This window comes from Miniopterus schreibersii (assembly GCF_964146895.1).
Source record: "Miniopterus schreibersii genome assembly, chromosome: 14".
NCBI lineage: Eukaryota > Metazoa > Chordata > Mammalia > Chiroptera > Miniopteridae > Miniopterus > Miniopterus schreibersii.
The window spans coordinates 49524948-49552780 of NC_138114.1; positions in this window are offsets into that span (position 1 = coordinate 49524948).

Sequence of the window (27833 nt, forward strand, 5' to 3'; positions counted from 1 at the left end):
TCATGGTTTTACTACCGATTCCTTCTCTGTCTCCCTTCCTGTGAAAGTGAAGGCATTCTGTTGATCTACGCATCTTGTGTGTAGATGAATTATATTACCTCTGAATTTTGTTTCAGGACAACAAAGGAGTGTTATAAAATAGTATCTGATGGAGGAACTGGGCTGGATCCCAAAGCTTTGTATGGCCCCCGAGAGAGTCAGGATTTTATGCTCAGAAAAATTAGCCTCTTTGGCAAGATTTTAAGAAGAGTGATGTGTTCTTTCAGGCAAGGGGATGGTTTCAGCTCCTCTTTTTCCCTGGTACAGTACTGGTGCCCAGAGGCGCTCTGTGAATTAAACTGCTACCAGGCAGAACAGCTTCAGCCCATGAGCTGAGCTCCTCCCTTACCAAGGAGACCGCTGAGGCCTAGAGGGGTTAAGTGGCCTGCTGGGGCCAGGCAATATCTGGTAATAGTTGCTAAATAAGGGTGTAGGTGTGTGTTTGGGTTGGGGAAACCGGCCTCCTTTCCTTGCCCCTGACATCAGTCCAAGTGCTTTGTGGCTCCTCTGCTTGCTGGTCTGCCCCTAATGTTGGTCACCGGCCCAGGCCCAGCCCTGCTCATAGGCCTCCCGCCTCGCTCTGTCATTGGACCGATGCTACAGACACCATTGTGTCCCAGGGGCCAGCTTCTCAACCTTTAGACCCTGGGCCAGGATCTAAGAATATCTCCGAGAGTATTCCCCAACACCTGCAACAGATGTGCCCACAAATTGCCTGGTCCCAGTGGGGGGAGCAGGGAAAGAAAGGGCATCATTTCTTCTAAAAGCGTTACACATTTAATTTGCAAAGTTACATCACACATTCGTGCACACGTTCGGGGACCTTATTTCAAAACCAGAGGCTGGTCAGGGATCCTGAGTATGTTCTGCATGGAGAAGGCGGGGGGGGGGGGGGAGGACCGTGGCGTCAGGTGCTCTCACATGTGCAAGGTCAGACGGGGAGGGGTGGCCCGTCAAGGGCTTCTTTTCTGCAGGCGCCAGGTGCCTCCACAGACGTCACCTCACGTCTTTCCAAGACGGACCCTGCCAAGTGCGTGTTAACAGCATCCTCGTGTCACAGGTGTGCAAACTGAGGCCTAACCAGGTTACATGTGTTCTTACCCTTTATACACTGTGTGACAGGGTCAAAGCCTGAACTTGAACCCAGGTTTCCAGGCTCTTAATCCCACATTTTCCCCACCATCTGGTGCAGTGAGAGATGTGAACACAGCACACGGGTAGGGCTTAGATGTGCTTACACACTGAGGTGTACTTTTTTTATTATTGGATGGGCCTGGGTTCAGACTCGCAGAAAGAGCTATGGATCCATGTGAGGTGACAGCCAGGAGACAATAAGGAATCATCCACAGAACAAGTTTAGTAAGAACTGGTAAAATAAATAAGGTTGAATTCACTCTACAGTCCCTTCGAGTCCAGCTCATTCAAGTGACAAAACAATTGTCTTGAATTATTGTTGGCAATTTAAGGGTTTTTAAAAGTTCATTGGAGGAGAGTTCTGTGCATAGATGAGGCATTTAGAAGTTTTTTTTGGTTTCTAAAATCAATATTACATATATTACCGTTACAAAATTAAAACCTTAGTTTTTTCTTATGCTTTCAATTCTGCTTATAAATGGTATTATTCTATTTATTCCCCTAGTAATATTGTGGCAATATATATAACAAAATTTATTGCTTTAATAATTTTCATATGTACAATAAGGTGGCATTAAGCACATCCACACTGTTGTGCGTATCTATACCCTTCTTAAAAACCTAAGAAATCTCATAAAAATACTAGCAAAGGAGGCATGGGCCAAAGGCCTCTGGGGGGAAAGCAGCCCGTGTGCCCTGTGGCCGCTTCCCAAGGCCCAGCGAGCCCTTGCCCGCCCGGGGGGGTGCATTTCTGCCAGTTTGTCAGCTGCCGGGACCATGGCCTGCTACTACTGCGAGACCACCTCAAACCCAGCCGCCTCTTCCTCCATTTCTCAGAGCACTGTTTCCCCAACGGGATTTACACGTCCAAAAACCCTTCCGATAATCGCAAACCCAGGAAGCTTGCACTTCTCTGAGGGTTAATTGGGAGAAACTGTCTTTCTGGCGCTTCCGAGAGCCTCCTTCCAAATTTCTCAGCAGAAAAGGAAGGGCCGCGGTGGGTGGATGGGAGCAAGTGGAACCTGTGGATGGCCCCCACCTCTGTCCCCCCCTCCCCGGCTGCAGAGCGCGCTGTGTCGCAGGTCGCCGAGATCACATGGCGACTGTGCCCTGTATCATTAGGACCCGGAGGATGGGGACGGTCGGAACGCAGGATAACACATTAGCGATAAATAATAGAGTCTAAATAAACATAATCAGCTTTCCCCCACGTCTCCAGACCAAAGCTTATCTATAAATACCCTAATGATGCCCAAGCAGCCAATTACTTGGTTCTTGGAAGAGCCCCTTATTAATGGCGTTGCAGTGAGGGAAAAACATTAATTATTGGACACAGTGGGATCTTTTACGTTCTGTCTGGTTCGGACAGCACCAATTAATGGGACAATTATTATCAACGACCGTGGCAGCGCGGTGAGTGCCGCCACCTCGGGCTGGCTGGGGGGGTGGGAAGGCCGTCACCCACGCGCTCCCTGATGGAGCTGCCTCTTCGTCGCTGCACACACTGCGGCCACGAAGCAGAGGGTGGCCAGGGCATGTCCGTGGTTTTTTTAAAAGCCTCGGGATAGTGCTCCTGGGGTGCTAAGTGGGGGGGGGGGGGGCACTGATCTGTTGCACCGCGTTGCTAAGTGAAGCCTGGCAGAAGACTGGCGACGACAGGCCACCTGCAGAGCACGGAGCACTCGGCTTGGCCCCGGCCCACTCCTTCAGCCCCTTCCCTGTCACTCACCACGCCGCAGCCCCACTGGTTCTCTCTCAGCTTCGCCAGTTAAGCTGAGCTCCCTCCTGCCCCAGGACATTCGCACAAGCTATTCCTCACTCCTGAAATACCGTTCCCTGCCCTTTGCAAGGGTGGCTCCTTTTTGAATGAAGCATACAGATTCCCTCTGTAGGGGGGTCCTTCTTGAGCCTGAACCCAGAATAAACCTTTCCCTAAAATTAGTCGCTTCTTGTTTCTTTCTTTTTTTTTTTTTGCCTGTCTCCTCCACAAGAATACAAGCTCCATAAGGGCAGGGATTTTGTCAGTTTTCTCCAGCATCCTACTGAGGATCTTGCATTTAGTAGCTGCTCAATAAATACTCGGTGAGTGAATGAATCAATCCATGCACCGCGTAGAAGTATTGTACTTAAGAGACTGTATGCCAGGTGCCACAAAGACTAAAGCAGCCAGTCTCCTGCAGAATTTTCAGAGAAAAAACCCCAAAGTGTTCTATAAATAGCAACATCTCCTGCGAACTCTATGTCAACTCTACTTCTGCATTTTAAATGTGATGAACATGCTTGACTGGCCTCTGACGGGCTGTCCTGTAAAATGCTGGCTTCTGTTATTACTCACATCAGGGCACTTTATTCAAGCTGGCTAAAAAAATGAGTCTGCTCTGCCCAAGGTATAAACCAGTTGCAAGAATGCTTTTATTTCTCTCTTCTTGGTGACACAGAGAGGATCTCTTTGGGGAGGCATTAATTACAGAGCACTTTGGAAAATTGGTTCAGCGAAGGCTGGCAGAAGTCCCCAGAGCCTTGGTCAGGGCCCTGAGAAGCGGGCGTGCGCACGTGGCCCTCTGGAGAAAGCTCTCCTGGCTATTTCCACTGGATGTTACCCTTCGCAGGGCTAAAGCAGTTCATACGTGTTATTCAAAGTCAGAGCCAAGTTCAAGGAGCTCATGCGACCTCACTGACCCTCCTTTGAGGTTTCTCTAACCGCAGTGGAGCCGCGGAGCTCACAGGCAGCCGTGGGAGCCCTCAGTGAGGACTGCTGTACACATGTGGCCGCGGCAAGCTCTGCCATCCCACCTCCTGCATAACCATCTCCAGAAAAATCTTTAAAAATGACAGGGACACTCGGGGCATCTGTCGGGACTGTTTTTGCTTTCATCTCCCAGAGAGTGGCAATGACCTCAACTCACAATGATCTCACCCGCTCCGCACGCCTCCAACACATTTGGTTTCGGCCCTGCCTTTGGGCTCAAGTGTGGGGCTGCCCAGCTCCTAAGCTGCTCGGGGGCAGACAAGCTGGAAGCCACCGGAGGGCAGGGGCTGCACCGTGCCCGCACCCTGCCCAGGGCCTGGCTTGGTGATGCCAGCTTGGCAGCGCTCGGTAGAAATCTGTTTCAGTGCCACGTTGTGGTGACATTGTGCATGTCCTCATCTGCCCCCCAGGCCAGCTGTGAGTCCTGGGGAGCAGGAGCCACACACTATTCATCCTCCTATCCGAGGCGCCTGGCACGGGGCCCAGGTTCCCGAGTGACTTTCAAGCTGCAAAATTAGCAAATTCGTGGGCTCTCCAGGGGAGCTGCTGTAGGGGCGCCTCGAAGGTGGCGGCTCCTGCAGCAGAAGGACTTCCCTTCCCTCCCCTCGAGCAGGAGCACTTTGGGTTACTCTGGGCCTCAGAGGCCCAGAATGACTATAAGAGTGAAGCATTAGAGTGAGGTGGCTCCAGGCCAGCAGGCCAGCAACCTGGGGGCGAATCCTGGTCCTGCCACCTACTGGCAGGGGGCATTGGGCATGTTGCTGAATCTTCTGGCACCTTCATTTCCTTCTGTGAAAGAGAAGTGATGGTCCCAGTCTCCTCGTGTTGGGTGCGTGTTCATTGGGTCAATGTCAGGAGAATGTTTAGCACGGTGTTTGGGACAAAATAAACCTCCCACAAGTGTCAGCTGCTGAGGTTCCTCCTGCTCCAGAGGAGGAGCATCAGGACACGGGAGCGAGGCCTCCAAGGGTGGTCCCTTGACAGATTTCTACAGAGTGCCCACTGCTAGCTAAGCACTGACCTGGGCCCGAGGATTCCATGGTGACCAAGGCTGGGTCTGTCCCAAAGGCTCTGTTGCATGGTTTCCTGTCTCTGGAACTCACTTATTCTGGAGACCCCGGCCTGTGCCTGCAGGACGCCTAACGTGGACCCCAAGTGTCGGATGAAAGGAAGGAGCTGCGGTGACTGGAGTGTGGCTTCCGAAGGCACTGGCGCTGATGTTTGGGGTGTTTTTCAACCCAGCTGGAGTCCCCTGGGTTGCTCTGGATGATCATTAACCATCCTTCGATCGATCAGTTCCCGCAGCCGCGAGGAAATGCCCGTATCAGAAGGATCTGGACCCTAAGTCATGGCTGCAAGTCAGATGGTCTGCTGTTAGGATTTTAAACCCGGACTCAGTATTTGAAACCACTGTTTGTTTTCTCATTTGGGGGCACCTTGATGTGTCTGACATTTTTTTTATCAACTGATATAAAAAAGGTCTCTGGTTACTCAGGAGGATGGCTGTGTATTTTTCTTGGGACCCCTTGAACTCCCCCAAGTGGATGTTGTGTGTCCCACGCAGTCACTGTCTTAAGTTTGGCCACCCCAAGTACACTTTCTGCATTTGGAGAAAATCAGCGCAGGCTTTTCAAGTGATGTGGAAGCAAATGGCATGAAGGTATTTTATTTACATAGATTTGATGTTGGGGCCTCCAGTAGGTGCCACTTGGTTTCCAATGATTCTACCACCGTCCTTCCACCCCCCCTTCTCCCACTTCCATGCCCCACTCTCCCTCAATCACAGTGATTCTTGGTTCCCTGGGAAGCTGAGGAGCCTGGTAGTCATTGAAAAACGATTTCCATTGTTGTTCAAGACGAATGACTTTCCTTTGCAACTGAGAATATAGTTCATTTCGGGGACAACAGAATACCTTCCATATCGATGCTCCGCCCTCTCCTGTGTGGTGGGCGCCTCCTGGCCCCTGGCGGGAAGATGGATGGAAAGCAGGGCTCTTCTGGTTTTCTGGGGCTCACGCGTGACAGTTAGGGGCACAGCCCCTGCACAGCTCGCTCACTCGCTTCCCCTTCCCGATCCGATCACGCTCCCAGCACGCTCGCTCCCTCGTGGCATTTTGTGACAGGTTCAGTGTCCTCCTCGATGCGGCCCCTCTCCGTGAACTTGTATAATTGGGGTCCCTCACGTAATATGTGTACCCTACATAATTGCTCTAACCACGTACCTTATTTAATTGGAAACCGGGACCGGTGGAGCTGTCTAATGACATCATATGCCTTTTATTAATTTCTGCCTATTTGCTTAGTTGCCAGATTCTAAACTCGTCGAGCCCTTGATGAGGAAAGGAACTGCTGAGCAGGCAGCTAGCACCAGGGTTTATTAGGCAATAAGTGAAATGTTGAATGAAAAGAAATGAATTCTGTAAGAAACGCAACCCACACAGATAGAAAGGCGGAGTATGCAGATCCTTTCTGAGGAGCAACAACGCTTTCCTTTTCTATGAAGATGGAAGGGTCTCCTGGGCTCCCAACGGCCTCCGGGTCGGGGGTAGGTGGAGCAGCGGCCGAAGGTACCAGAGGCCCGAGGGCAGTGAGTGGCTAAGAGAACCAGCACTGAGACAGACTGCCGGCTAGCCCTGTGATCTGGGGCAAGTTATCCACTATTGTGGGGCCTCCATTTGGTCATGTATAAAAAAGGGAGCCCAAATTAGCCTGCAACCCATAGGGCAGTGCTGCGCTGCCTACGTGAGGTAATTTATGCGATGCACTTAGCAGAGTGCCCGGCTCCTCGAGACTCAATGAAGGATGGACGGATGCTTTTCTAATCGTCAGAATAGTTGAAGATGGCAGGGGCTTCTTTGGGGATGGGTAGTGAGTCCCCTGCCCCTGGAAGTATGTAAGCATCAGGCTTCTCAGAGTTTCTTGTTTGATTGAATCACCTGGGGAAAGTGTTAAAATTCAGATTCTGATTTGAACAGGTCCCGGGTGGGGCCTGAGATTCTGCATTTCTAACGAGCCCCAGGTGACGCCAATGCTGCCAATGACCTCACTTGAGTAGCAGGGAGCTGGCTGGGTCCTGGGGGATGCTGAAAGAAGGTCCGTGTTCGTCCAGATGGAGCAATGAGCTGGACCTCTGTTGTCCTATATACTATGGCCACTGGCCACATGTGGCTGCTGAGCATCTGAAATGTGGCTGAGTCCAAATTCAGGTGTACTGTGAGTGTAAAACACACAAAAGCTTAGTGTATCAAAAGAATGGAAATATCTCAATAATTTTTATATTGATTCCATACTGAGGTGATAATATTTTGGATATATTAGGTTAAATAATATATGAAAAGTAATTTCCTTTTACTTACCTATTTTTATTTATTTTTTTTGCCGTGGTGATTAGAAAATTCAAGATGACCTCTGCAGCTCGTGTTCCATCTCTATCGGGCAGCACCAAGCAGGTCATCCTCAGGTCCCCCGGGAACATGGGCACCCAGGAGTCCACAGTTTTTCACTAGGACCCTAAGCTTACGTCCACACGTGTGTCCCCTGGGGACCCTGTGTGGCTTGTTCTCTCCCACTGCTGGAGACAGCGAGCTTGTGGGGACTCTAACCTCCTGTTTGCCTGGGGCAGGGATAGAGGGCGAGGAAGGAACTGGGTGTTGTTTCCAGGTCTCTCTCATTCTCTCAGAACTAGAAACAGACAAAAAAAACCACACACACAAAAACGCTGTCACTATAGGGATGATTAATTTCTACCTTGAACATGTGATTTCTTGAACCCGCCTCCTTACAGGAAAGCAAACTTTGTCTTTGGCCCAGAGCTCTTCACTGAATTTACACAACACCAGCCCAAATAAAATCGGCTGCCCGGGGGAGGTGTTTCCTCTGAGAGTTGGGCTTTTAGGAGCCTGGGGGCAGAGGCCCTGGCAATGCCCATGGATATAGCCCCATGGAAGGCTCCTGGAAGGTCTCCTGGTGGACATGGCTCGAATTCACCTGAGGGTCTGGAGAACCGAGGCCTGCTGTCCTGCAAATGACCAGCAGTCAGAACTAAGGGATTGGCACATCACAGGAAGGGGCTAATTCAGGCCCCAAGATTGAAGACCTTTAACTTCATCTCTAATCCCTTCTCCCCGGGTCCAGCCCCCACCCTTGAGTCTTTATTTTTGAAGTGCATGGTTTTCACATGTCACTGAAGTGAAACTGGAATCTGACAACCACTGCGAATGTCATGTCATCTCTGCCATTACCATCTTCCCTTGTTTGTCCCAATGACAGCTGGATAGGAGGTTTTGATTTTTGCCCGAGTAACGTCATGCAAACCTTCTCATAGGCCTTTGAAAAGCTGTTTCGTTGCATGAGACCCAGCGGAACGGGCAGTTAGGAGCTTAAATCCCATCCTTTCTGGCTGGGGACCTCAGACGAGTGACGCAAGCTCTCCGCGCCTTGGTTCCCTTGCCTTGAACTGGGATGATGGTGTCACCCGCAGAGCCGGGGTGAGAACGGCTGAGTTCATCTGGGCTCAGGGCTGAGAATAGCTCCCAGCGCCCGGGACACACGCTGGCTGCTGCTCTGGGCTCATAAGGGCTCCCTGGACGGCAGCCTCTTTTTTCAGCTGGCAAATTACTTAGAAACCCCCCCAGTGGCACACCTGGTTGAGCCAGAGTCAGGTCCTGTGTGGCGATGATGTAACGTACCTATTTTGGGCAGACTTGGCAATTCGGGGAGTGACCCATTTTCCTGCATTTCGTGGAGGTCATTGCAATGGGTTTCATCAACCGGCGGGCCTGGAAGCGAGCCAGGGGCTTAGAAAGAATCCTTTCTGCCCGTCGGACGGCTTTCCCCGCTGTGCCGCGCAGGCAGGGCTGGGAGGGGAGACGCTCCCCTGATGACAGCCGTCTTCAGAGTGGTGGCGGTGGAGACAGCTGGGGCGGCGGAGCTCATGTCCCCCACTGGACTCTCCGGGGCCGTTTGGTCCTGGGCACTCGTAGATTGAAAATGTTCTCATGAGCAGGGAGGCCCTCAATTCTCATCCCGCAGCCAATGCGTTAAAGCCGGGGGTCTTTTCGAACTTTTTTATAGCCACCTTGATCCAAAATAAAACTTACAGGGAATCCAAATACATTAAACCAATCCTAGCAGAGCTACAGCGGCTGAAAGGAGGGGTGGGGCGGTGGGTGAAGAGTCCCCGCCTCTCCCACCTCTCCCTTTCATAGCCCCCAGGGTACCTGGAAGGTGTCCCTAGAGTTCCAGGGAGCACCATTTGAAAGTACACTTTTCCAGGATCAGTGGACATAAGCAGAATGAAATTCACTTTCCAAAGTCTACCTGCCCTAAACCAAACCCGGACTGTAAGCTTCTCCAGGGCCAGGAGTGTCGGGTGCCCACAGAAACCACAAGTGGCTGCCGAGTGAATGGATGAGGGAAGCAGTCTGCTTTCATCTCAGAGCTCTGGCTGGCTTCTCGGGTGCAGGGACACCCCTCCCTGCCATCCATTATCACCTCTGAGGGCAACAGAGGCTCTGACTTGATCTGGGACTACAGAGCTTGTGCCTTGGTTGACTTCGTACCGGGATGATTTGTGACGTCTCAGGTGGAACTGTGGGTGATGTAATCAACACGTCAAAACTTTGTGGCCACAGGTTAAATTTCTTTTCAACATTTGGGGGTGTTTACGTGATAGCTAGAGTATTAAGTATACACTTGATGCGAGCTGGGAACAGGGGACGGGGGAGCAGGAGGAGAGAATTTCCCAGATCTATATGAAAGAAGTATGAAAAACAAGGTTGAGTTTTTTCTAGGAAAACAGTTTTCCTCCCTTCAGTTGACATGTTGCTTTAAAGCACTGGCAGGCTTGCAGAAGTGAATGAAAAACAAATCCCACAAAAACCCTGAGCACCATAACAAGAATGAACAAAGTAGGGTGAAATGCTTTGATTTGGGCCATATTTTCTGCGGAGCTGGCGCATTCCGAACAGATTGCATTCATCCTGAAGGAGGCCCTTCTGGACTGGGGTGTAAGAGCTTGTAATAACTTTTTGGTGGCCTTAGTTGTGATATGATAATAGAAAGCACTCATGTAGTGGGAAGGGCCTGGGCTCTGAAAGTGGGCCGACCTGGGTTCAAATCCCTCCTCCCTTTGACACGACCTGGGCCTCTTTGAGTAAGTGACTGTCCTGTCTGGGCTAGTGTCCTCGCCTGTAAAAATCTGAAAAGTGATGCCTCCCTCCGTGGGCTGCTGTGAAACTGAGACAGACTGCAAAGTGAGAGCTGCTGATGGGGAGTGTAGGCACTGGGACCAAGCTTTTGTTTGGGTAAAGATGAGATTCTTCTCTGGCTGGTGTGGCTTGGTTGGTTGGGCGTCATCTTGAACACCGAAAGGCTGGCTGTTTGATTCTCAGCCAGGGCACAGGCCGAGGTTGTCAGGTCATTCCCAGTAGGGGCCATGCAGGAGGCAGCTGTCTAAGTTTGCTCTCACATAGATGTTTTGCTCTGCCTCTCCCTTCCTCTCTCTAAAATTCAATAAAAAACATTTTTTTTAAAAAGATGGAGATTCTGTTTCTGTGTCCAGAGCTCTATAGTTCTCTACAGAGCTCAATATTCCATCAACACGGGAAACTATGGTTGTTTCCCCATTTCCCTTTTTGTTTTCATGGCTTATTCTCTGATTATAAAATAAATACATATTTAGTGGCGAAAGCTTGGAAACTAAAGATGGATGTTCAGAAGGAAAAGAAATCACCCACAATTTCAATAAAGCATTGGTGTGCTTTTTTATGTATGCAAATATATATTTTTCTTTGCTCAATTACTTTCTTGCCAAGAAAATATTTTTATTCACTGAGATTTCCAAATATGAAATTTGCATTTCATATTCATTAGAATATGTTTGTATATGCTATTCTCCTCCTATAATTTCTTTAACTGCTGATTTTTATTAGTACAAGAGTAATCTGTGTGCATTGGTAAACATTCTGAAAACGTGAAGGCACAAGAGGAAGAAATGAAAATATCTCCCATGATCTCCATACTCAGAAGTGGTCACTGCTGACATTTAGTTGCATATTTTTCTAATCTTTTTTTCTCAATATATATTTCAATTTATAAACTGTACATTTAAAAACTTAAATTGGAAACTTCTTGAGTGATCAGTGTTGTAGACTACTTTCTTTTGCTGAATATTGCATTAAGAATATTTTTCTATAGCACAGCTTTTCTATGTCATCATTTCTAGTGGTTGATATTATTTCATTGTTCTGTATTATACTTTATTTTATTAATCCCCTAGTACTAGGTAGATTTCAGTATTTTATTATCCTAGACAACTTTGCAGTAAACACCCTAAGAGCTAAATCGATGCTATATTCATGATAGATTCTTTAAAATAAGCTTCTGGAAGTGACTTGTATGCACATTTTTAGGTCTTTTCCAACTTGTTCTTTAGAACAGTTATACCCATTTATATTTCCACTTGTAGTACCTTAAAGTATATGCTTTCTTGTGCCCTTAGGGTTCTTATACTAGTAATATCATCAAGAGAGAAAAATTTTGCTAATTTGACAAAAATTATTGTGCTTTATTATAATTTACATTTTTTATCAGTAGATTTCTCTTCTTTTGAGTTACCTGCCATATCTTTTATATTTCTTCTTTTTCATACTTGTTTGCCATGGTAAAACAAACATAGGGGAAAATGAATGAAATGAATTAAGAGTACAGTTAAATTAGTTTTGACAATTGTAGACATTTGTGTAAACATCCACATTAAGATATAAAACCTTTCTAACACCCCAGAATAGTCTAGAACCACCATCGATCTATTTGTCTATCCTAATACCACATTCAAAAACATCATATACCCAGGAATGAATCTAACAAAAGGTATACAAGACTTCTACTCTGAAACCCACAATACTTGATTGAAAAAAATTAAAGAAAACCTAAGTAAATGGAAAGATATACTATGTTCATGGATTGGAAGAACTTTATATTGTAAAGATGTCAATTACCCCAAAACTGATCTATTGATTAAATGCCATCTCAAACAAATTCTAGCAAGCTTTTTCCCCCCTGTGGAGTAAAAAACTGATTTTAAAGTTTATATGGAAATTCAAGGGCCAAGAATATCTAAGTCAATCTTAAAAAGAAATACAAAATGAAGGACTTATGCTACCAGATATCAAGGCATTATAAAAGACTAGTAATTAAGATAAAAGTATTATGGTTGAAAGATTTGAATGGACACTTCAAAAACAGGACATTCAAAGGGATGATAAGCATATATAAAAAGGTTCTAAACTTCATTAGTCATTTGAGAAATACAAATTTGAACCACATTGTGATACCACTGCACATTCACCAGAATGACTAAAATTAAAGACAGATGTACCAAGTGTTGGAAGGAAGTGGAGCAACTGGAACCCTCATAGGAATGTAGGTTGGTACAATCACTTTAAAAATGGTTAAGCAGTGTCCATTGCATGTAAATGTATGTCTACCCATGATGCAACACTTCCCTTTGTAAATAAACATCCAGCAGAAATGCATACATATGTTCATCCAAAGACAATTAATGAAATGTCCACCAGCAGTAGAATGGAATAAATGCAGTAAATTCATACAATGGAATACTGTATGGTAATGAGAATGAACAAACCACAACTACATGCCAAAACACAATGTTCAACAAAAGAAGCCAGGCATAAAAGATGAATGATTCTATCTATATAAAGTTCTAAAATAGGCTGAACTAGCCTATGGTGTTAGAAGTCAGGATAGTGGTTACCCTTTGGGGTACAGAGTAGCTGTCCAGGCATGACAAGGGTTCAGAGCTGATGGTCATGTTCTGGTTCTTAACAAGGTACTGATTACATGGGTGTTTTCTTTTTGAGAATTTATTTAGATGTATGCTTATAATTTGTGTACTTTAAGGTTTATGTATTATTGCTTACATTTTTTCATGGGATGAGGGGACTACAATGGCCAGTGCTATGTAATCTTTTTGCTTTGTATTGCTGAGGAGAATTCTGAGGCCAGACAGGCCTTCCTTTCTTGGGTAGGATTACAGAATTTTCCCTTACCTAAAACTAAAACATAATTCCCAGATTTTTTCTCTATATTGGCTATTTTAATTAATATTGCCTGATCTCCAGGGAGTCCTTTAGGTCTTGAGATATTTTCTTTCCCTTTCTTTCTTTCTTTCTTTCTTTCTTTCTTTCTTTCTTTCTTTCTTTCTTTCTTTCTTTCTTTCTTTCTTTTTCTTTCTTCCTTCCTTCCTTCCTTCCTTCCTTCCTTCCTTCCTTCCTTCCTTCCTTCCTTCCTTCTTTCCTTCCTCCCTTCCTTCCTTCCTTCCTTCCTTCCTTCCTTCCTTCCTTCTTTCCTTCCTTCCTTTTTCCTTTCTTTCTTTTTTAGTTTTATAAAGGTTTTGACTATTACTTGTTAGATTACTTTATCTTCCATCTTTTTTTGCTATTTACATTGACATTCCTGATAAATAATAATTGAATCTATTGAATCCTCTTTTAAAAAAAATATTTTCTTTCAAAATATTCATCTCTTTATTCTGGGAAAATGTCTTGACCTTATTTTGTATTTCATTGATTTACAGTTTTAAAACTACTCAAGCTACTATTTGTTGCTTTCATTTCAGCAATTGTGCTTCTCATCATTTTATAGAATTTCCTGATGTTATTTTTAAGTTATCACTTGCTCTTGATATGGTGTTGAGAATACAAATTAGACAATTCCTAAAATTTTCCCTGCTTCCTGCAGTACCAGGTTCTCAGGAAAGCATTTTTCTCTGATTTCTCAGATTGGTTCTCTTTTGTTTTTGTACATCAGGACCTTACCTCTTCTAGTTTATTCTGTCCACTTCCACATCCTGATAGAGATGCTCAGAGATGGAAGCTAAGATGAGTTATGTTATTCAGACACTTTTACTGAATATGTACTATTTGTCAGTCATTACCGTAGGTCCTAAAATTATAGTGAACTCTCCAGAAACCAACTTTGTTTCCATGGTTCTTATACCTTAACAGGGAGGCTGACATTGAATGAGTGGTTGCAGATGTGGGCAACGTCATGCAGGTGAAGAGCAGGATCTTACAAGAGAGGAATTACACCTAAGCTTGGTGGGTGGTGCATGGCGTACTCTGGAAAGACTCCCTAAAGAAGTGATGTTTTAGGCTGAAATCCAAAAGTGAATGGCAATTAAAGAACAGGCAAAGTAAGGGGACTCCAATGTACTCAGCTTGAATCCTAACTCTGCCTGTTGGGTTCATATTGCAACTAGCCTGCCTTGGAGAATTTTCTAGGAAGTTCCATTGCCCAAATATAGATGGGAGACGGGGCATTACTGAGATATGATTAGGACCAAGGTGGTACCCAGTTCCATGGGCTTTAGGAGACTTCTCAACCAAAATGAATAAACGTGTCAGATGGTGGGTTTGTTAGAACCTCCATTTCCTGTCAGTCTGGGTGTCAACCGAGAACCAAAGTGACATCTTCATAGTCTTAGAGTCAGGCCCAAATCCCCACCAACACACAGACTCTCTGGGGTGGATTATATAGCTTGAATCAGAAGTAAAGAACTAATAGAAAATTCTTTGGGATTCTGAGCTACTTCTTGCCTGGCCAAAGGAGATCTCCTACCTCTTCTCTGTCCATCCATCCTTCCAGCCACTTTCAACCATAATTTACATCAGAAGCTTGGCATTTATAAAAGATCTATCAAATGTTGGCTCTTATAATCATTGCTTGTTACACTTTGTCCATTTTGGAGAGGCAATTCTAGGGCTTTCAGACTTTTACTTCCAAGAGGCCAGTAAGTGGGCACCACCAACACTATGTGAGACCACATCGTGAACATCTGGCATCAAATGACAAGAGCAAGACTCTTCCAGTTCTTTCCAGATTCTCCAATAGCTCCTGCATCCTAAAGGAGAGACTGTTCAGAAAAGTCAGGCCACAGCTACCCGGGAGAGAAAATACTTTTTGCATCAAGTGAAGGCCTTTGCTAAGTGACATTAATTATACTCGTTTGGGTTTGACATTATTAATTAACCTTCTCAGCTGTTTACATTGTAGTTTCTTTATGAAAACAATATGATTAAACCAAATAAAGAATATTACTACCACTTAAATATGCACATCATTTTAGGCTTACAATTCCACTTGATAATGCACTTTGATTCCATTTTTTATTATGGTAAAATATACATAACACAAAATTTACCATTTTTACAGTTTTTAAGTGTACAATTCAGTGGTATTAAGTGCATTTACAACACTGTGTCACCATCGCCACTATCCACTTCCAGAACTTTTTCATCACCCCAACCAAAAACTTCACACGCATTAAAAATAACCCACCAATCTTTCTTCTCCGTAGACCCTAATATGCTCTAATCTACTTTCTGTCTCTATGCATCTGACCAGTCCATGTGCCGGATATAAATGGGATCAGACAATATATGTCCTTTTGTGTCTGGCTTCTTTCACTTAAGCATGTCTTCGAGGTTCATCTATGTTGTAAGGTGTATCAGAATTTCCTTTTTGGTTATCGTGACTAGAGCTGCTGTCCACATGGGCCAGTCTTATTCTTATTGGACAAATGTGGGTACATGATCCACCTCATCTCATGGGAAGGTAGAGCCCAGTTTTCAGCCCTGACTGCATGTCAGAATGGCTTGGACAGTTAAAGAAAAAAACACTCTGGACCATTGGAATGTTAGATTCTCTGGAGGCACGGCCTGGATGGAGCAGTTTATAGAACCCTCTGGGTGACCCTTCTGTGCAGCCAGAACCCAGACCGTGGAGCCCATAGGGTAGCCTCCCAGGGTAGGCCCCTCTCTCCCATTCCCAGGCTCCCTCCTTTGGGTCTCCTCTTTCTTTATTGAAGTCACCCATCAAGGTCAGTGATCAAACTGGATCATCTTTATATCCTTTTAGTCCACAATTTGGAACAGGAAAAAAAAATAAATAAAGATTTTAAAATTTGAGCATAAAAAAAAAGCCTCCCCTCAATACCAGGAAGCCAAATGCTGGTGTGTTGGCTAAATATATGGATCCATTTGTTTCTTGCATTTTAATCATCTCGTTTTAACAATGCACCACAATACAAAACAATTGTGTGGGTTAATTCAGCTCCATTTAAGAAGGCTTGTTCTGTCCACCAAAGCTTGCTGTTCTGTCTAGTTCAATGCACACGCATGAAAATGCTAATAATGAAACTGTAACGATTGACTAATGAACTCCGCCGGCGATAAATGATGGTCTTGTTAGATTCACCGCCCAGCGAGCCTCCTTTGTACGGAGAAAGCCAAAGGTTAAAGAGCTCTTGAAGCCAGTGAGTGGGTCTAGAAGCAATTACAGTTTTTCCTTGAAACTAACAGTTAGGACAATGGTGTTTCAATTCCCACCCGGCAAGAGCCAAAAGAAAAAAGGGGGCAGGATAGTGCGAGGACAACCCTGAGCTCCACTCCTGGAGAGGCTGGAGCTCTCTTTAGCCCTCAGGGCGGGAGGAGCGGTTATTGAGGCTCAAGCTGCAAACACCCTTCTTAGAACCTCTCTCCCCGGGATGCGGGCAGAAGCGGTGATGTCTCAGGAGCCAGCCGCCGGTGACTCGGCGTCCTGAGCACTGTTTGGGGCGTAGTGGTGAAACGAGGTGGGAACTGTTGGCCGGAATCTCTGTGTGATTTGGGAGACGTTGCTTAACCTCTCTGGACCTCAATTTTCTCATTGCTAAGAGCAGGAGTAATAATAACAGTTCTCTACGGCATGCATTTGCTTGTCCTGCCAGGCAGCCAGCTCGCGCCCTTCCAGTAAAAGCCTCCACGGTTCCAGGCAGAAGCCTTGCTCCTTGGTTCTCGGTTCACACAGTGGCTGGCAGCTGAGGGCAAACCCCCCTCCCCCCCGGGCCCAGGCAGAACCAGGCAGAGCGCATCCTGGGCTCCCTTTGCAGTGGACTTGAGCCAGGAGCTGGAAGCCAGGAGCCCCCCGACGGCTCTGTGCAGAAGGCCTTCCTGTCACAAACACAGCTGAGGGGGACAGGCAGAGACCTGAGGAGCTATCCAGCCTCACTCCAGGATTTTTCAGTGGCATGAGCTACCCCCCCCCCCCCCTTGTGTCCTCCCCATAAGCCAGTTTGAGATGAGTTCCTGTTGCCAGCCTGGTTTTTCCTACTCCCAGCTGAGGGAGAGCCGTGAAGCTGGGACTCAGCCCTACCTCCTCCTGCGGCCCCTCGGAGGGCTCCAGAGTGAGCTGAGCCCCCCCCCCGACTCTGAGCATCACTCAGAGGGGCCTCAGCAGTGCCCGCTGGCCCGCGTTTGTAGGTCCCCTGCCTCTCCAACAGGACCGGGAATCCTCAAGGGCAGCGCTCCCATACCCCTTCCCGCGGGCCTTCCTCAGATCCGTGCAGCCACAGGGGCGGTCAGGGGTGGGGAAAGATAAACCCATAACGCAGAGCTAACCTTTCCCGAGATCCCCTGTCCTTTCCCAAAGGAATATATATTTTTCTAGAGGAAGCAATGGAAGAGTCTGCTAAAAGTATCAGCCAAGATCATGAACTCAATTCATTGCACTATTTCGTAGCCATTCTGGTTGATCTTTGGACTCATACCTAACAGTGGGCACATTTAACCAACCAGCACAGCTGGCAAGCCTTTGGGGAGAGCCTGTGTTTGGAAGGGTTATGTAGAGGGAAAAGCTTAGGCTCTCACAGCAGAGTACTATCCAGGCAACCTCAAGTAGGTCACTGTCCCCTCTCTAAGACAAGGCCAGAAGTCCTTGTCCTGGTATCGGGGATGTTGGGGGTATGAGGAGATATGGGAAAGAATAGTAATTACTTAATGGAGACCCTCTAGCTTCCATAGAGTTTTCACACCTACCTTTGTTTTTTGGCCAAAAGCAGTATGAATGAAAAGCATGATATAAATATAAGGGAATTATTACATTCCTTTAAATTGTTTTCTGGTCATTCCATGTATTTTTTGCCTCCCTAAAAGCATTAAATCTTTTGATCAATGTTTACTGAGCATCTTCTATGTGTGACCCGGTGCTAGGTGCTGGGGATACAGCGTGAAAACACAGGTGTGGGTTCAGCTTTCTTAGAGCTTATAGTCTACGAAGACCCACCCCAAAAACAGAAAAATAAACGCACAATTACAAGTGTGTTAAGTCCTGTGATGGAAAAGAATAGAGATCTCTGGATAGTTGTAGAGGGAGGGCAGCTGAGAGATTTCTGAGAGTATAAGGCATGTCCTGAGACCTGCAGAATAACATAGGCCACCCGTGGTGGAGCAGAGAGGTCCAGACAGATGGGGCAGGGGCTCGAGGGCCTGGAGGCAGGAAAGAGGAAGAGGCTCTGGGAACCCAGAGAACAGAGCCTGGGTCTTCTCCTTTTTAAATTAAAAAAATATATTTTTGTTGATAGTTTTAGAGAGAGAGGAAGGGAAAGTGAGAAAGAGAAACATGAATGTGAGGGCAGAACATTGATTGGCTGCCTGCTGCATGTCCCCTACCAGGGATTGAGCCTGCAGTTCGGGCAAAAGCCCTGACCGGGAATCCAACCGGCAACCTTTCGGTGCCCAGGACGATGCCCACCCAACTGAGCCGCATGGGCCAGGGCAGGCCTTCTCCTTCTTTATACACTTCTCCTTCTTCATACTACTCTTGCTCCACCATGTCCCCCCAACATCCAGGGCTCCTAGCCCAGCACTGTGCACAGAACTGGATTTTTCAGGGCTGTTCACTGCAGCCCCGTTTCCCCCTTCCAGGAACAAGGCTGTGCTGTCTGCATCCCTGTCTAAGTCAGGCATAAACAAGTCGCTTGCTTTGGCTGTGGGATTCGCTCTGCTAAAGTGTTCTTGCCCTCTTCTGAACTCCCCTCTGAACTTTCTCCCCAGGTAGAGCTATCTGCTCCGCCCAGGAGTGCCCATGACTCTCCCTTACTGTATGATCATATATCTGGAGGCAGGACTCACACCAGACTCATCTCTGTGGCCTTGCTGAATAAATGGGTGGGTGGACTGTTAGCGGCAGCGTGAACTTGCCCTTGGAGGCCTTGGCAGAGCTCAGCTTCAGCCCGGCCTTCCTCTCCGTCCCGTACCCGCTGCTGTGTCTCAGCGGGAGATTCGGCCTCACGAGAGGTGCTGCTCGGACATCAGTTCTGTCCTTTCCTGGGTGGAAAAATGACTGCAATTGAACAGATTTTAGCTCCCATAAGTGAGTGAGTCATGATGAAGGAGAAGGAAAACCACAAAATGCTTAGGGTGGTTTAGGAAAAAAATAACTTTGAGACAGGCGGATACAATCTCTGGCCATTCATTTGGTCACGTTACTCATTAACCAGGGACCGGGATGAGCCTGGGGCAGCGCAGGCTGAGGGCAGGGCAGCGGCTGCCTGATCTGAAATCTGGAGTGACCCTTCGCCCTGTGTCCGTGACCCTTCACCCTGTGTCCGGGCGCACAGGCTACGATGTGTGCTGCTGGTTTTCTAACCTGGGGGAACGCAGCTTTTGAGCCAATGGATGAATGCCTGGTTTCAGTGAGAGGGGAGGTGGTTCCATTCGGTTGACCTGATGGAAATGATCTTTCCATAGTTATAAAAAATAAAAATTATTGACATCACAGAACTTCAGGGGAAGAACTGGGATAGGTTAGGGGACTTGATCTCTGGTCATGGCTCTGCCACCAAATAGATTGAGGAACCTTTGTGGAGGCACTTCCCTTCTCTGGGCCTCAGTTTACCCAACTGGAAACTAAGGCCATTAGCCTAGATGAATCCCGAAGCCACTCTCAGCTATGAAACTCTAAGTATTTTTTAACTAAAAGGAACATTTTTTAATATAACAAAAGAAATCATTTTTCTAATAGAGAAATCAGAAGATACGGATGGGCCAAAGAAAGAAAACTGAACAAAGTATTAAATCTGAAAGTACAGTACTGAGAATAGAAATTGAAAAAAAATTAAATTTGATATATTACTGAGCAGGAAACATTATAAACCAACTCATGTATATACCCATGGGTTTTAAAAATAGGTGTACATATCTTTTAGCATATATGAATAAAAGTTGTACTCCTAGTAAACAAGGGATCATTCTAGACATGTAGCGTTACAACTTGCGCATTTGTACTTGGCATGACATGTGAGCGTCTTTTCATCTAGACATCAACCTCATTGAAAATGCCAGCCTAGCTCCTCAGCATATGCTTGTTCCAAATTCTATTAATGCTGGACACTTCAGATGTTTGGCATCTTTCATTATTATAAATAATGCTATAAAGAATGCCCTAGTAATTACCTCTTTACGTACATCTTAAAATTTGTCCTTGAATAGGACGGTTGGAAAGGTATGAATGGATAGTTAATGGATGGCATGTGCTGGGAGCAGAGTAGAGGCCAACCCAGGTCTAACATGTTTTTGGGGTGGACTGGGGTGGGGGGGCAGGGGAGGAGGGATGGCGGAGCCAAACACTAACCATGATTTTGTAGAAGGGAATCTCCACTGTGTGCAACTGACCTGACCGTAGAGCACACTGGGGGTTGGGTGGCTGGGTAGTGAGATACTTCTGGGTCCACAAGTCATGCTAAGTTGCAAATGAACATATTGTAATGCTATATGTCTGGAATGATCCCTTGTTTGCTAGAAGTACAAACTGTACGTAGAAATGCTAAAGGATATGTATGCCTATTTTTAAAAGGCCGTGTAGCGAAGGGCCTGTGGGATGTGTCCCAACTTCGCGTACCCTGAGCTGCAAGGCTTTCAGGGGTGTGGCCTGCAGAGCTCGTTGCTGAGGGGGAGGTGAGTAATTCCACGTTGCCAGGAAATCAGGAGAATGTTCTGTGATAACGATCGCTGCTCAGCTATTCCCCGAGGCAAGAACTAAGGGGTTCTCCTCCATTGACTCTTGGAATGTCGTTTCATTGCCCTCCTCATTATGAAAGGGGAAGAATAAAAGTTAAGGCCTCATAAACAAGCGCTTGCAAGATTACTGAGATAATATGCAAAGTGCCTTTGAGTCCCTTCCTCCTGAGAATGGGGCCAAGAGCTCTGATAGCTTAGCAGTTGCTGGTGGCGCCAGCTCTTCAGTGTGGGCTGTGCTGTGGTTCAGAGGGAGCCTCTCTGTGCCCATTTCACAGATGGGTGCCCTCGGAACACAGAGGCCCAGTGATGGGTCCAACTCTGTACGAGAGAGCCACTGCAGAGCCGAAAACCCACCCCTGGTCCATGGATGACCATCCCTGCCTTTCAGGCTTCTCTGCTGAAAGGTTGGAATGAGGTAACGTCTCAGGACGTCCTCTGTAAACCATAAAATATTATATGTCTATGTGAGAGATGACTATGACTTATAAAGCTAAGTTACAGCAAATTTTAAATGCAAATCTCAAGTGGCCAAGCTGTAGAACACTAACGTTCATATTCATTTTTCCTGACATAAGAGAGGAGAACTTGTATTGAGTTCTGCTATGGGCTCTAAGTGCTTCTACGATGCTAACCCGTTTAATCCTCACAAAAACCCTGTGCTACGATGACCCCCATCTTACTGATGAGGAAACTGGGGTACAGAAGTTAAAAAATGGCACAAAATCCCGCCATCTGTATGTTCAAAGTCTTCAGTCTATGATGCACTCCTAGACCACGTAAAAATGTACTCATGCCCAGAAAAAAAGAGGACTTGGGTTTTCCTAACCATTAATGCACCTTTGGAAAGTCTGGGCCAACCCAGGAACTTGCGAGTCTGCTTTGCCAGCGCGAGGCTGCCAGTCCCAGCTGGGGATGCTCGAGCTCCGTGCAGGCCTCTCTCCTGGAACAGAAAGGGTTAAGCTGACCCGTGACCCGGGGGACCCCGAGATAATTTTCCTTTTGTGCCCCATATGTAGATGGGCTCTGAAGACGCCCACCTCTCCTCATTGGAAATCATGAATTTTTATGAAGCTGGTCCAGAATTCCCAGAATTCAGCCGGGTGCACTTTGCAGACCCTAAAATGCTGTCACCATGGAAGGTTTCATTGCTTGCACCTGCTAAAACATTTGAGGCATTTGAGAGGCAGTGAAACACATTTGCTTTTCATTTTATCTGACTCGGGAAACCTTTGAAGTGTTTAATAGGAGAGCCCAGGAAAGATCCCCGCCTCTTAATCATTTACTCGCAAGGCACATTCTCGGCTGGTAGCCTGTCAAGCAGAAACTGACCCGAGCCCCGTTTTATTAAGTGTCACATGCCCAGTCACTGTTCATTAAAGGTGTTTTAAGGTTTGAATTATGTAATTTATGAGAAAAAGAAATAAAAATTCCATTGTTTTATTAATATGCAACCCAGGATCTCTCGCTCACAACAAACTTGGAAAGTTGGGCAAAAGGACTCGAGGTGGGGAAGCTGGAGCTGGCCTTTGGTTCTCCGGCCTTGCTCAGCCCCCTGGCCCTCCCACACCTACTCTGTCCAACCCCAGGCAGGAGCCAGGCGAGGGGACAGAGCCCTTACCTGAGACCCACGTGACAAAGCAGCCACCTTCCTCCTCTCTTCCTGGCTCTCCTGCCTCTTTTCCAGAAAGGCCTAAGACAAACAAACAGCCGGAAAAACATTCCCAGAGTGACCCCAGGTGACCATGTGAGTCACAATCATTAAGAACTAATGTGCCTGCCTCGGGAGAGCTGGGGGAGGGCGAGGTGCCTGGCACTGGGCCACCTGCTCTAGGTAAATGATCTCGTTGGATCCTGCCCTTACCTGACGGAAAGCAGTGAGCATCCCCATCCTATAGAAGAACCAGGGCTGCCCTGCTCTTTTCCAGCAGTCGCCAAGGGCATCCTTAGCCCAGGCCAGCCTTCTTGGGATCACACTGCCGGGCACACCAGGAGGTGTGGATGGACTGGACTGGGCAGTGTGTGCTTTATCTGGACTTGAGCTCTGCCCAGAGCCCGGTAGGCCCCCAGCAGGGCTCGCAGCCTTCAGAGCATTTCCAAGTCCGAGGCCACTGGAGGCTTGGCATGAGGGTTGCTCCTGGCTGGGTGTCCCTCATCTGATACAGCGGGACTCCCACCCTCTGGAGGCCCCTGACCTCTCCAGCTTCTGAGCAAAGGTGGGGAGACAGCCCTGCCTGCCCCGGGGTGGGGTGGCTTTGAAGTCCTCCAGCAGTTGTTTGCTTAGATAGGTTGGTCGCAAAATAAAGCACCAGTGGGGGAAAGTCGCTTTCCAAACTGTGAATGGCCCAGGATATTTAGACCGTGGTTAGGATTTGAAAGCTGGTGCGGCTGAAGGTATTTCTCACCCTCTGCATGCCCCCCACTTCCCTGTACCCCACACAGAGAGAATCACACATTTGATTTTGAGCATTTTCTTAATCAAGTGACTCATGTGTTACAGGTGCAAAGTAGCACCAGGCTTTTCCCCCTTGGCTCAAATTTGTGAGTTTTTATTTCTGAAAGGGGATCTCAGGTGCTAAGCCTTTTCGCAGGAATGGTGCAGAGTTTTGAGAACAGGGGCCCTTTAAAGTTGGGGTGGGGGCGGGGCATGGCTCCAGCTAAATGAACTCCTGCTTGGAAAGCTCCATGCTCCCAGCCAACCCCAGTTTGCAAGAGGCGAGGTGGTGGGCCAGGTTTTCCAAATCGATGTCAATCATTAACCCACTTAATTTTGAATTACCAATTCAAGCGATATTTCGATAGTGCTGGCTGCTGGCAATCTGGACTGGAGCAGCCTTGCCTTTGATCTGCCAGCCTAATTTCCATGAGCAGTAAAAGCCCAGACCTCTGCAGGGCAGACCTCTGCAGGGCCACAGGCCTGATGTCTCCCGGTGCCTCGGGGGAGCTCTGAGCTGCTTGTCCCAATCTGAGGAGCTTTGGATAGAGTTTCCAGGAAGGGTCACCACAAATCTATTGACTTGTTAATTCTGCATGGTTCTTAGCATCGCTCTAGGCACTGGGAAACAGAGAGGAGTCTACTTCAGCCAGTCGGAGAGGCAGGTAAACAGGCAGGGTGAACGCACAGGGCTTGGTACACGCTTGGATGGGGAGGAACAGGCAGCTGTGGGAGCTTTGAGGCGGTGCATCAGGGAAGCCTTCCCAGAGGAGGTGATACCTAAGCTGAGACCTGAAGCTGGAGTAGGAGTTAGCTGGATGACGGGCAGAAAAGCAAAGGGAAGCTCAGAAGAACCTTCTAAACCCTGGGAAAGAGTTTGGAATTTCATCTGAGGATAACAGAAGCCATTGATTGGTTTTAAGAAGGGTGGGCAACATGAATAGATTCATATTCTAGAGGGCCAGGTGTGGAGAGAGGAGTGGGGAGGGGCAGGAGGAGCAGCAGGGAGACCAGGTAGGTCTAACTGGTACGACATTGTTAACAGGGGGCTGGCAAGGAGATGTTCTGGGCTAAGCAAAGCCAAACCTGGGCAGGTGTGCTGCCAGGGAGTGTGGGGGAGATCCTGCCAGGACACCTGGCTCTGGGACATGAACCTCCCTCCAGGATGACTACAGGCAGGGCCCTCCTGGAGTTTGTCTGAGCCTGAACCCACTAAGCCCCTACTCAGAGATGGGAACTCTCAGGGACATAGAGACAGTCACAGGGAGGAGAGGTCTTGGAGTTTAGATGGGGGGTTGCTCTTTTTTCAAGTCTGATAAGACTTAATTAAACTGATGGAGTTGGATGGCCTTGGGGACTGAAAATCGAGAAAGAACTTTCCTCAGATTCTAGACACAGAGCAGGTGAGAGCTGGCCCGGGGCAGCCATGAACAGTTGTTCAGCCTCAGTATACAACAAGGTAGCCATGGTGGGTGGCCCTGGGTGACATGAACTTCGGTCAACCATCAAGATGTCTTGGCCTGAGTGGTGGAGACTATATATTTTTTTCCTCATGGCGTATGGTGAGGTAGGCAGAAGAACTCACTATACCCAATGAGATGCTCAGTCCTTTCTTTCCAAAAAGGCGCTCAATGTGAACATCCTCTAGCAATCATTCTTTTTTAAGTTAATTGAACATTTACTACGCACTGGTTCTGGCGCATGATTTCCCATATTAGCTCATTTAATTCCCCATCCCTGAGAAGTAGGCATCATTGTGTCCATTTTCACTGATGGGAAAATCGAGGCTCAGGGAGAGTAAATCATTGGGGCAAGGTCACAGGGCTGATATGTGGAAGAGTCGGGAACTGTCGCAGCATGACACGTAAATCCAGCCTTGGCTGAGACACTCCTTAAGGATTGCGGGGCCCCTGGAGATGGGGCTGGAGAATTGTCCCGCTCCGCAGTGGTGTTCAGTGACATGAGTAGGTGTGAGGGTTCCTGGGAGGGGCAGTTCCCCTGAGCAGTTAGGTGCTGTCTGCGTGCAGTGTCGGGCTCTCCGAACCATCTTCTGCCCCTCCGTTTGCCAGGTGACAGACAGGAAGGCACCGCCCGCCAGTTGGCTAGCACGTCCTGATTCCTGCCCAGCCGCCCCTCATTCAGTGCCCCTCACTTAGGTGGCCCCACTTATCAGCCTTTTTCAAGGCACTGAATGCCACGTTGTCTGCGGGAAAGCCTGGGAGACGGGAGGAGAGGTTCGTCCGCCTGGCCCTCCCCTGACCGCTCCTCCTGCAGAGTCGCAGCCAGGTGAACGGGAGGGGCCCGTCGAGCCGGGCGCTAGGACTTAGCTGCACAATACGGCGCATTGCGCCTCTAACGCCACTGTGGGTGCTACCTAGGGCCCCTGGGTTTTGGGGACAGCAGGCAGGCCGATGGATTAGACATGATGGTAAATGTTGACCCGAGAAAAGCTGAGAGAAATGGAGGGAAAGTATTGCTTATGGTTCGGTGGCACAAATAGGAGCAGGCTGACACCATCTCCAAAAAGTTGATGCTTAGCATCCCTTTCGATGATGCCTTTTCCAAACAGGCTGCTTTGCCCTGGAGGTGGCCAGAAACAGAGAGGACCGACCCCCTTCTGACTTCACAGTGAGTTTTAGGGGTGGAATGGGAGCACTTGGCCTCTATCCTGTGCTGGGCCCTGAGGTGGGCATCTTGGTTATTTCACTCATCTTGGCCACCCTCCCCTGGGAATGCTAAGGTGACCCGCATTGTCCTAAGCAGGGCACGGAGACTCACAGGTTCAGCCTGATGCTCCAAAGCTCAGCAGGGGAGCTGGGGGCCCGCCTATTTCTGGTTCATTTCGAGAGGCGTCCTTTCCACGCGGCTGGGGGAGCCTCTCACAAAAGGGAGGGCCGGGGCAGGTGGAGGCCTTCTTAGAAAATGTGTAAAAGTGGGTTGCAAAGCAAATTGCCATCATTTTCGACGAATTCTATTATTCATAAAAGCAGTGCCTGCTTTCTAACTCCAGCACACGAAATAGTTCCAAAATATCCCGGTTTGAAGGTGAACCGACCACCACTGAAATTTTTGCCAAATGTCAGTGGCAAAAAAAGGTGGCACTTGTTCTGGGGGAAAAGGAATCAAACAGGAAAACTCCCTGCCCCCCGGTGGGAAGAGGGCGGGCGCTGACTTGCCGGGCCAGGGAGGCGGATTCCGGGCTGTGGGAATTAGCTCCAGGTTGCCACCCAAACGCTGGGGTGGGCACAGGGGCCCAAGCCAGGTGTCCATTCCCTAAGGCTGAGAGGTGACATGATGGATGAGACGGAGTGGTGAGGACCATCCCTTCAGGCTGCCCTTGCCTCTCCCAAATGACCCCCACCTTGCAACTCTCCCTAATTCACTGACTCTCAAGCTGCAGTCCGTAGACATAGTCTTGGAAAGCCGTTGAGTCCCATACAAACTTAAAAAAACATCCTGTCTAATTTCAATAATATAAACACAATTCTTTAACCAGACACCTAAACACACCTCTGTTGCGATAATAATTCGCTTTGTTGTAGAATAAGCCGTCCATTTTGCTGCGACTCACTTTGGGGTCCAAGATAAATTCTCCATAATCTATGATTTTTTTTTTTTTTCCTTTAAATTGAGTTTGAGAAACTCAGCCCTCACATAAAATTAAACTCCCAAGCCCCAGAGATCAGAAATGGTGAGCAAGTTACAAGGAGAGACCTCAATAGCCCTGATCCAGGCCTGCAGGCTGTGGGACCACGGGAATGAAAGAAAATTGTTCGTCCACTTGTCATCCCAACTCTGAGCGAAGCCTGGCTTTAGTAAGGGGGAGACCCGGCTGGGTGACATGGCTGCCAAGCAGAGGGACGCAGCAGGTGGATGAAGCCCTGGCCTTGGAGGAGAGGCCAAGCGAATGGGGTCAGCCCTGGACTCACAGTTTGTAACTCATGGGACTAGAGCAAGATGTGTCACCCTGTCAAGCCTCAGCTATCCAATCTGTAAAATGGGGGTCATGACTCCTTGTCTCCCTGCCTTGCAAATGCTGCTGTGAAAATCTCACGAGAGGCTGCAGGCAAAAGGATTTGGACGGTAAATAACACAGAGGTGTTCAGGGTTTACGCACTTCCCTGATCCACGGTGAGCTGGGGAAGGCAAGGCTTGTCGGTGCTCAGGTGCTAAGAACACAGGCTCTGGACCCAGCTTCCCTGGGTTCGAATCCTGCCCCTGCCACTGACTATCTACATAAGCTTGGGCACCCTACCCCCCTGTGAGGCGGGGATAACACAGACAGTATTCGACCTTATAGGGATTCTGTCAAAACTGAATGACACAGGGCAGGCAAAGCACTTCAGACAGGACTCAGACAAAAAGGACACCCAAGGAGTGATGGCAATTCTTACTATCACGAGTGACTGCCCCTGGCCTGGGCTGAGTGACAGGGGTGGGGAAAGTCACATGAGCCTCGACTTCCTCAGCTTTAAAGCTGGGTAATAGCACCTCCTTCAGATAGTGAAGCGAGGAATAAACAACCCAAACTTATCCAAAGTAGGCGCATAGGAAGCCCTTCAGCGTTCCTTTCTCCCCTCGCCTCTCTGGCGGACTCCTCCTGGACGGCATTTCCTTGCTT